Source organism: Anomaloglossus baeobatrachus, chromosome 4 (assembly GCF_048569485.1).
Source record: "Anomaloglossus baeobatrachus isolate aAnoBae1 chromosome 4, aAnoBae1.hap1, whole genome shotgun sequence".
NCBI lineage: Eukaryota > Metazoa > Chordata > Amphibia > Anura > Aromobatidae > Anomaloglossus > Anomaloglossus baeobatrachus.
The window spans coordinates 57,343,281-57,353,095 of NC_134356.1; the positions used below are offsets into that span (position 1 = coordinate 57,343,281).

At 43.5% G+C, this 9,815-nt stretch overlaps 1 pseudogene; it reads right to left on the minus strand.

The window, feature by feature from the left end:
- Positions 1–7,291: 7,291 nt before the first annotated feature.
- LOC142302302 (small ribosomal subunit protein RACK1-like) lies at positions 7,292–9,083 on the minus strand (annotated as a pseudogene).
- Between the last annotated feature and the right edge of the window lie 732 nt (positions 9,084–9,815).

Genomic DNA, 9,815 nt, shown 5'->3' on the forward strand with positions numbered 1-9,815 from the left:
TACTAGGCATTGCCCCCACTAGCCAGATTCCTACTCCACACTGATGAGGGGCAAATACCCCGAAACGGCTGTCTGTGGATGGATACCATGTTTGGTATAGGTGGTCTCCTTGACTGGAGACTGCCCTTCCCGTGGTTGTTCCTTCCCGGTGAAAGACCTGGCTAGTTTCCTGCCAGCGTTGAGAAACACGTGATGGTGTCTCCGCGGCTTTCTTATTTGCATACTTCCCAGGGGGCAATGCTCTAGAATCACTGCTTTGAGAAACACGTGATGGTGTCTCCGCAGTGGATATGTTGATCTCCCTAAGGTCAACAATGCTTGCTCCAAAACTTTGAGGCCTCTACCAAGATGGTGTCCTGTGATTACGCTATAATCAGCAAAACCATTGCGCTTCTCTGTCTACTGAAATGCTCGCTGCTCACAATGAAAGAGAAAGCTTTGCGTTTGGACCATGTGGAGATGGATGACGAAAGTACACAAGGTGATACTACCCAGCCAAGCCTCACCTCATCTTCACAGAGCAGATTTTGTGATAATGAAGAGAAGGAGGCTGAAGAGGATGTGACTGTGGAGGAGGAACAGGAGATGGTTGCCTGCACTCCAGAGGGTACTAACAACACCAGCTTCTTGTCTGCTCGGCATGGATGGCCTGAAGAGCAGGAGGAGGAGAGAGAGCAGGAGGAAATGGAGGGCTATCCTTCTGATGAGGACAAGGAAGTCTTGCCTATTGGGAGTCTGGCACGCATGGCTGACTTTATGTCCCGCTGCCTTCTCCGTGACCCTCACATGATACACATTTTGGCGAACACCAATTACTGGCTGTGCACCTTTATCAATCCACACTACAAGAAGAACTTTCCATCTTGCCTTCCTACAGCAGAGAGGACTACTAAAATGGTGCAATACCAGAAGGCTATAAATTGAGGAATTGGTAAAAATCCCATCTGACAACTCTAACTGCAGTTGTGAGAGTTCTTTGGACAACCAAGAAGGAGAGAAGAGGAAGACACATAGGAGTACCAATAGCGACAGGGGAAGACTATCAAATGTCTGGGACAGTTTCATTAGACCCTCACTGCCCCCATGGGGCACTCTGACAAGGAGAAAATAGTTTATGAAGATGGTGTTGGAGTTCCAAGCCAACCGTACCACCATCCTCCATGAGTCCTCTGTGCCATACAGGTATTGGTTATCCAAATTGTGCACGTGGCATGAACTGTGCCTCTACACCTTGGAAGTGCTGAACTTTCCTGCTGCTAGCATTTTGTCTGAGTGAGTTTTTATGGCTGCAGGAGGCATAATAACTGATAGGAACATCCTCCTGTCAACTGAAAATGCTGACAGGCTGACTCTAACAATGAACAAAGCAGGAATTAGCCCAGACTTCTCAACCCCACCGGATGACAGCAGCCAAACTTAAAGGCAATTGTAATCTACTTTTATTGCGGTGTATTCCCATTCACCACCTCCCACCCACACAAGAGTATATACAGTCCTTGTTTTCTTTTTTTTGTATCCTCCTTCTCCTTCACCATATCACCAGGGTCATCATGCGACCCTTGCTCTTAATTTTTTCCAGTGTTTTTCCAGGGTGGGTATAATGCCCTAATACATAATTTTTAGAGTCCTACAATTTTTTAGGGCCTCCCCTATGTCTCTTCCAGAGTGTATCGCAGTGCCTCCTTCTAATTTTTGGCTGCCCTTGCACAAAGTGCATCGGTTTACTAGTCTACAAGTTCTCCTCCTTAATAATGGGAAAAAAAATGTATGAGGCCCTCCTCTACTTGTCTTCCAGGGTGTATCATAATGCCTCCTTCTAATTTTTGGCAGCATTTGCACATAGTACATTGGCTTTACCAGTCTAGGAGTCCCACTCCTTCATAATTGGAAAAAAAAATGCTTTCTGAAGCCTTCTTCTATGTGTTTTGCTGGCTAAATTGCAACCTCTTGTAATTTTAGCTAGGCCTCTCACTGAGTGCAAAGGCTTTACCAGTTTCAGAGTCAGAATCTTTTAAAAATGGTACCACAATTGAATGAGAGCCTTTTCTTTATGTCTCCTGCTGGCTGTATTGCAATCCCACCTTGTAATTTTTGGATAGGCCTTGTTATTTAAGTAATAGGGGCTGTCTCTGTACCAATCACAAAGTGTAGGGCCATTCTGTATTGACTAGACACACCTGCCCACACTGTAACACCTCCACCACCAAAGGCTCAACTGGGGACCACAATGGCTGATGCACAGCGCTCTCCTTGACATCTTCAAGATCATTGGTGGCCATCATTTCTGCTCAGCATGAATCAACTTTCATCAGTGAACCGCACTGAGTGCCCTGGTCCCTCATCCAGCAAGACGATGTCTGTGCCTGGTGGTGAGATCAAGTATACTTTCAGGTCATCTGGCAAGCAGACCATGCTGATGTAACCATTTTGATTGGTCTGACATGATTCCTGGGTGCCTCTCACCTCCCTTAAATGTGTCTAGAGTTGTGAGGCATTTATAATCCTGTTCTGAAGGTCATTGTTCATCAGTGTGAGATGTAGCCAAAAGACTTCCATTTCTATGCCTTTCTGTGACTCTTCCAGTCTCTCTGTGTCTCTGTACAACCTGCTGATGACACTTTGTGACTCTATAATCTCAGTGGCCACTTCCATCTCTGAGAACATCCTACCTGAATCCTCACAATGGCCAGGTACTCTTGATCTCATAATGTCAAAATATGAACAGCATGAGTGGGGCTGTTTAAATTCCAATTCTAATTAAACCCCCAAATTTATTGTGCGTGTAATACTAATGTATGTACTGAGGATTTTGATTGCGTTAGGGCAATGACAACCGGAGACGAGTTCTTGGTGCAGAGATGTTTATAATATGTAACCAACAATATATATATAAACGGAACAAAAACACAGTAGAACATAAAACACAGGAATTACCTTCCAGGATCGGAGCGAAGGGAATTCCCGGGGCCACGCACCGGACTCCCCCAGGGAGACCACCAAGAGCGAACCCCTATACAGGGACTGTCTGGCAATCACCCCAGAAGGCCTAAATGCGCAGCAGCCGGGACACACAGGGCAATAGGTAGAGTCCAAAAATGTCCGTACGAGACGAGAGTCCAGAGTGGTTACGAACCGGAAAGAACCGGGCAGAAGTGCTGACCAAAGACGGCAGACAGAGTCCGGGCACAGCTTGATGAGACCAGGTGAAGTCCAGAGTCGGTGTCGGTTGATTTTCAGGAGGATCCAAATGTCAATCAGGAAACAAGAGCAGCAAAGCAGGAGTACACAGCAAGCAGTATACTCAGGCACTGGACTAAGCTTAGGGGCGGCCTTTTAAACAGATGGACAGGAAGTAGGGCAACAGAACAGCAAACTCCATGTTAACAGAGGGCAAGCTCTTTCAAAAGAGAACTGGAAATCCCGGAATCCTGACAGTGCGATTCATTGATCAAACACCTCCTGTGAATTTAGCCATTAAGATCCTCGTTAGAGAACAGCAAGTTCTGCAAAAAGCACTGCAACATTGAACAGTTGGACATGTGCAGTCAGAAGTTTAGAGAAGGTCACATTAAGTTTTTCTGAAAAGCTTAGAGGGCATTCTAGGATCATCCTGAATTTTCATCCGAAAGCTAAATATCTCTAACTTTTTGTGAGTAGTGAATGTGCCAACGAATATGCAGAAAAACCAAAGTCTATAAATACATTCAGCACCACGGACAGGAAATGAGATTTTGGAGACTTCATGAATGGATAAGAAAGTCGGGTTTAACACTGCGCTAAAACCATGAAGCCAAACGATGTGATGAATTCTTTGCTATATTTTCTTTATTTAGGCCAAGTCTACGCGTTTCAAAGGCATGTCCGCCTTCTTCATCAGGACAGAGGAAAAAACAGCATGATACCAATTGCTACTTGGGGATACATATATATTGAAAAAGAGGCTCCACACCTACACAGGTGATGTCAGTCAGGGAGTGGCTGAACATCACGTGTATGAATAACAGAAAGCAGTGGAGAAAAAATGGAAGAAACAGAAAGAAGAAAAAAAAAAAAAGGAATTGGAAGGGGTTAAAACAGAGGGGTGTACGCATATGTCTGTAAAAAAAATTTTTCTTTAATAAAAAAACAAATGTAAAAAAATGTGCTTTATTTATAAAGCTTGCGCCTAAAAATACATAAAAATATAATGTCAGGTCGCTGCCAAAACAATCAGCAAGAAGGTGCAAAAATATATCAGCAAGAAGGTGCGAAAATATATATATGTATAATACTGGAGATAATCCAGCAGTAAAAAAAACATTTACATTTTCTAATGCGGTCTGCATAAATATGAAGTTTTTATACACCCAGTTTTTATCCTAATATAATAAGGACATTTTAATTTTCATATATGTATTTTTCCCCATTTTATTAAGATACTCCAAAAATTCCTTCCCCCTTCCCCAGCTTTCATTATAAGGTGGGATTGTATGTTTTTATATACAACTTTTCATATATATCCTTTTATCTGTTGGTTGTGATAATTATTTTATTTGGTTTCAGCGTGTTTCTTAAAGGTTTTTACTCTTTATATTATATTCATATCTATTGTATGTATTTATTTAAATGTGATACCATCAAACACTGTTTTTTGCCCTTGGATGGATGAATACAAAATTTGATCTTTATATTTGTTTCACTCTCCAGAAACTATCTTCTTTATTCTTTTCATATTTGATCTACCCCCTTTTTTCACTCACTGTATTTTGTTCCGGCCCGTTCTCTATGCCGACATGAATTCTTTTCACCCTGCTCCTTCATGCGCACGCATGCGCAGATAACTTTTTTATCACGCTTTGAACTCATTTCACCCCTTTCAGCACTTCACATAGCACGTTGGAGGTTTTTTTTTTTTTGTTTTTTTTCCTATGCCCGCGTGTCCTATTTTTCTTTCACTTTCTTGTACCTCACAAAACTCCTTTTTTTCACTGCTCGATTATTTCCAGTATCATACATATATATATTTTTGCACCTTTTTGCTGATTGTTTTGTCAGCGACCTGACACTATATATTTATGTATTTTTAGGCGTAAGCTTTACAAATAAAGCACATTTTTTTACATTTGTTTCTATTAAAGCAAAAATCCGTGTGTCCCATTTTTCTTTCACATTCTTGTACCTCACAAAACCCTCTTTTTTTCATTGCTGGATCATCTCCAGTATTATACATATATATATTTTGGCACTTTTTTGTTGATTGTCTTGTTAACGACCTGACACTATATTTTTATGTATTTTTTAGGCGCAAGCTTTACAAATAAAGCACATTTCTTTACATTTGTTTTTTATTAAAGCAAAAACCCGTGTGTCTCACCCCCCCTTTTTTTCACATTTTTGTACCTCGAAAAAAAAACCCCCTTTTTTCACTGCTGGATCATCTCCAGTATCATACATATATATATTTTTGCACTTTTTTGCTGATTGTTTTTGTCAGCGATCTGACACTATATTTTTATGTATCTTTAGGCACAAGTTTTTACAAATAAAGCACATTTGTTTTTATTAAAGCATAAACCCCCCTTTTTTTACTGCTGGATTATCTCCAGTATTATACATATATATATTTTCGCACCTTCTTGCTGATATATTTTTGCACCTTCTTGCTGATTGTTTTGGCAGCGACCTGACATTATATTTTTATGTATTTTTAGGCGCAAGCTTTATAAATAAAGCACATTTTTTTACATTTGTTTTTTTATTAAAGAAAAAATTTTTTTACAGACATATGCGTACACCCCTCTGTTTTAACCCCTTCCAATTCCTTTTTTTTTTTTTTTTTTTTTTTTTTCTTCTTTCTGTTTCTTCCATTTTTTCTCCACTGCTTTCTGTTATTCATACACGTGATGTTCAGCCACTCCCTGACTGACATCACCTGTGTAGGTGTGGAGCCTCTTTTTCAATATATATGTATCCCCAAGTAGCAATTGGTATCATGCTGTTTTTTCCTTTGTCCTGATGAAGAAGGCGGACATGCCTTTGAAACGCGTAGACTTGGCCTAAATAAAGAAAATATAGCAAAGAATTCATCACATCGTTTGGCTTCATGGTTTTAGCGCAGTGTTAAACCCGACTTTCTTATCCATTCATGATTCCCTGTTGCATTATCGGGGCTGCTGCTTGACCATTTTCTGCATACATAGGAGTTGTGCCTGTCACAACTTCCATAGGTGAGCACCTGTTTTCATTTTCTAAGCCTCCATTGTTTGCCAGATAAGACCCTATGTGCGCTTTTCTCTCCACAGCATTTTGATTTTGGAGACTTGTGACGATGACACAATGGTGGGTTGCATTTGGTTTGGTCGAGTTATATGCAGAGGCAATACAAAATATAATGGCTTAATGTAGCTTCTCCTTTGACCTCCCATGTAGAAGAGCATTTCACCACAGTGCAATAAACAATCTATGAAAATGGCTAAATTTTTCAAACAGATTTTACCTGATATGTACAATTATCCTGTTTGTGATCTCTGAGTTAATAGAGGGAATGTCTTATTCTGGATTCTCTTCTTTTATACCAGTGTCTGCAAAGAGCCTCTCCTGCTCCGATCATCATCACAACCTGCTTGCACATTACACAGAAAAGGCATAATTTCAAAAAGAGCTGGATTCTGTCCAAAACTTGCCTATTTTTGAACTGAAAGCCCACTTGTTTGCTTTGACTGAGTACAGTTTAACAGACAGGAGCGCAGGAGCAGTACCAAACTGAAAACCCACCTCTTTACTTTGGCTGTAGGCAGTTTATCAGACAGGAGAGCAGGAAAAGAGACAAAGATCTGTCCTACTTCCTGTACCTTTCCTCCTGATCTCTGCTGATGGATTTCACTTGACAACAGGCAGTTGACACTAAATTAGACAAGGGATAAAAATAGTAGTCGGCACTATGAATTGATGTTTTAGAGTAAGATAACAGAATTTTTAAATAAAGTGATCTGCAAATTATCTGTTTATCCCTTTAGCTATCCAATAAGACCAAGTTCTATCAAAGTACAGTAACTTTTTTCCTTTTAATTTTTATACAGATCAAAGTGCGCCTGCGCAGGACCTCATTGCCAACTAGTGTAGATGACGTAGCACGCGTCATCCACACTAGCTTCAGAAGGAGGACAAAGATGGCCGAAAGAGGAGGTGCGGGACCCGGAGAATGGAGACGCCCATCTGACCAGTCTGCTCAGCAACGACCGTTAGGTGAGTATTATGAACATCTGGTGACAGGTTCCCTTTAAGAGTCACAGGTTGGTACGGTCAGAAGACTTCATATTGCACAAGCAGCATTGAGAGGCATCACTACAATAGAAATGTCTCCATTTTCCCGTTTCCAGAAAACATTTGAACGGGTTCCAATGGTCACTTGCCAGACTCTGATCAAGTTGTCTGTGTATCCAGCGAAGAGGGTCTGTCCATCTGCTGACTAGGCCAGAGATGTACAATTTGAGGGCTCCGCTTTGCTTGTTCTGCTGATCACCTCCTGTTTCAGTTCGTCTACGATGATTTTTCCCTCCAGATCCCAGAGCTTGATGCTTGGTCCTGTGACCGCACATAGTTAATAGCAGTTGGGCTGAAGCACAGCGCTTTGATGACGTAATTGCTGTCCAGGTGGTACAAGTGTTTCCCCTCGTTCATATCCCACAAAATGGCTTGTCCATCCTTTCCTCCACAGGCGCACAGTGACCCATAAGGAGACACAGTGACTGTGTTCAGGAAGCCACTGTGGCCAATGTGGTTGGTCTTCAGCTTGCAGTTTATCAAATTCTAGACCTTCACCATCTTGTCCCATCCGCAGGATACAGATGTGACGCCCTGGCAAAAACCAGGTAGTCACAGTTACTCCGCTGCATTACACCGTTCCCTCACTAGGAAACACACAGCCAACCAGAAACCCTAGTCACCCCACCTTAGGGAAAGATAGACACACTAGTGGGGTGACCAAGTGGTTGGGACACGCCCACCCAGGGGTCTAGGCAGCCCGGGGTGGGAAAACAGTCAGTAGAGTATTGAAGTTCAGTTTGGAGAGAAGTGTGGGCTGGAGCTAAGTGTAGCTCCAGCAGGAAGGTCAAGTTGAACGATACCAGGGTAGGAGCCCTGGTGCCACTGGCTAGGAGGCAGACGGTGGTCTCCATCAGTAGGAGATGGGAAGACGGCTCGGCAGAACCGAGGTGGACCGGAACAAGGTTGTAGCCCGCCGGTACCAACATTGGGAACCGACCCGGAATCCGTAGCACAAAGGGGGGTACTCGGACCCTGAAGCCAGAAACCGGAAACAAGTGGACTGGTTAATTAACCGATTGAGGCCAGGACTAGAGGTCCTGTCCCACCCAAAGTCCCTCATAGAAGACAACAGCCCACTGATTAGGGATAAGAGGTCACCGCCAGGACCCATAGATCCCACGGGCCAGCGTCTGCGGGCACGGCTCCTTAGGCCACATCCAGCCGGGAGCGGACTCCTGAGTTTCACACCAGGAAAGTCCACCTTACAGAAAGCAGTGCAGGAAAAAAATAGAGACCACCAGCCGGGTGGGGGACCTGAACGTAACCGGCCGCGGCGCCGGCCACCATCACCTTGGTTTACCAGAGACTTGTGTGTTTTACTAACAGTGAGTACACCAGCACCCCCTGCGGCTGCTATCCCCTGCACCGCGCCACCAGGTCTCGGGGCCACCATCCCTGCCCACGGAGGGGTTAACAACTTGCTGCACAACATCTCCCCCGGGTGCCCCATAACAGCAGTGGTGGTGTCCCACCTCACGACACATCGTGGGTGGCGTCACAAACTTATTACGACCTAGCCCATACATCTACGTCCCCCTATTTATCTGGCGTGTCCGCGAGACCCCCGGGTCCAGAGATCCGCGAGCCACCACCCCAGAAGGCTCGGACCCGAGCAGCATCGGCTGCTGGCATGGGGGCGGCACACAATGATTGGATTGCTGCTGTTGGGAGAGAAGTGGATGAACGCAAGAAACACATTCAGAGGGAGATTCTTCTTGCATTGTGTACTTGCAGACTCTCAGAGTGTTCCAGTGAAGCGTCCCCGAGCAAGTTCTCATCATGACCCTGGGGGGCACCCTGAAAGGGCACAATGGGTGGATTACCCAGATCGCAACCACCCCGCAGTTCCTGAACATGATCCTCAACTCTTCCCTGGACAAGATTGTCATCATGTGGAAGCTAACTCGGGATGAAGCCAACTATGGTGTCCCTCAGCGCGCCCTGCGTGATCATTTCCACTTTGTCAGTGATGTTGTCATCTCCTCTGATGGACAGTTTGCCCTGTCTGGTTCCTGTGATGGGACCCTGTGTATATGGGATCTTACAAATGGCACAACGACAAGGATATATGTGGGTCACACCAAGCATGTCCTCAGTGTGGCCTTCTCTGCTCATAACCATCAGATTGTGTACAGTTCCCGAGACAGTACAGTAACCTTTTAAGAGTTTAAAAAAAGAATTCAATGCATATGCCAAGTATACTTACACATATATTGGTAAATAGAATTAGGCTATTTTTTGGACAATTTATAAAGGGGTCACACAACTGGACTTTAGTGTTTGCTATAATCAATGGGAGAATAAACTCCACTTCACTTCAAGTTAATCCATTTACTGAATCCTTTGGTGATCAGTTTTGTAAAAAACATAGACAAACAGAATAGCACATATAGATGTAACATTGCGGACACCAAGGCATGCAAGTCGTATACTGCCATACAGTGTCATATGTGCGCCTCAACAGCTGCTGCATTCTTTATCTAAGCTAAACACTAAAGTCACATTTTTTG